This window comes from Garra rufa, chromosome 18 (genome assembly GCF_049309525.1).
Source record: "Garra rufa chromosome 18, GarRuf1.0, whole genome shotgun sequence".
NCBI lineage: Eukaryota > Metazoa > Chordata > Actinopteri > Cypriniformes > Cyprinidae > Garra > Garra rufa.
The window spans coordinates 38,472,631-38,473,875 of record NC_133378.1 but is presented as its reverse complement, the minus strand read 5'-3'; positions in this window follow the sequence as shown (position 1 = coordinate 38,473,875).

The following is a 1,245-nucleotide window of genomic DNA, read 5'->3' as shown; positions in this document are numbered from 1 at the left end:
GGCAAAACACTGGAAAGTGAATGGGTTCTGGAATGTTTGCGCTGCGTTAAAACGGCACTCCTGACTGAACCGGGATCAGTGGCGTAAAGCCCTTGATATGGTGTGGAAACACAAATGTGCGCTGGGGAGATATGAGCATCGCTGTTCAAATATACTTCTCCACGTGCTGAATTTCTGCGCACACTGAAAGACAAGCACCAGAACCGGATCCTAATCCCCTGAAAGCTATTGCAAAACTCTTGATAGCTATTTGCTACAAATAACGTGGGTTTGGGGTAAATAACAGGCCTGAGCCTTGAGAAAGCAGAGCTCGCCTGTTTGGCTGGTCACACTTCATAACTAGCTTAACCGGCGAGGCTTTTATGTCTTGATTTCTTTTTATATTAATGTTTAGGAACAATTTATAGACCTTCAAAACTAATTTCATGCATTTAAGCATAACGCTTCAGATCAAAAGGTTTTTGAGATCGTGAGAAACTAAATGCTGTCAAATATGTGCAAAATTTTGACTGGTTTGTAAATATAATAATAACGATAATTACATCCAAATGAATGCATTTTTGCTTTTAGCTTAAAAATGCATTAAATATTATACAAGATATACTATATATACTATTTTATAATATTAATATTTAGCTTTAAAGCTTTAAAGCAAATAAATTTTTCACACATATTCAATATACAATATTCAATATTAGAATTATAAAAATACATAAAAATATTTTGCAAGATTTATACTATTTTATAATATAATAAAATATTTTATAAAAATATAAAATATTTTATTGTCACAATTACTTGCTTTTCGTTTATTTGTTAATTATAAATGTTAATTAATTTATCACACTGGAGGACAATGTACAAATATTCAATTTTGTCTCTTAATAAAATATAAAAATAATAATATAAATAAAAATATAAGCATAAATTTAATGTTATATAATATTTCAATAAAATACTTGAACGTCATCATTACTTGATTTTAGCTTTTTTAGATTTCATTTTAATTGTCCTGCAGTGTGACAGTTCAATATTACACAAATGTAAATTATAGTTTTGTATAATATATTTTTGTCTCTCAATAATAAAAACCTGCAAAAAGAAGAAAATAAAAAATAATAAATACAAATTTCTCTAATATATTGTCTCTCAAAAAAATAATGAACCTGCAAAAAATACAATAAATATATAATGTTTGTCTCTCAATAAAAAACAGCAAAAACAACTGCAAAAATATCTATAATT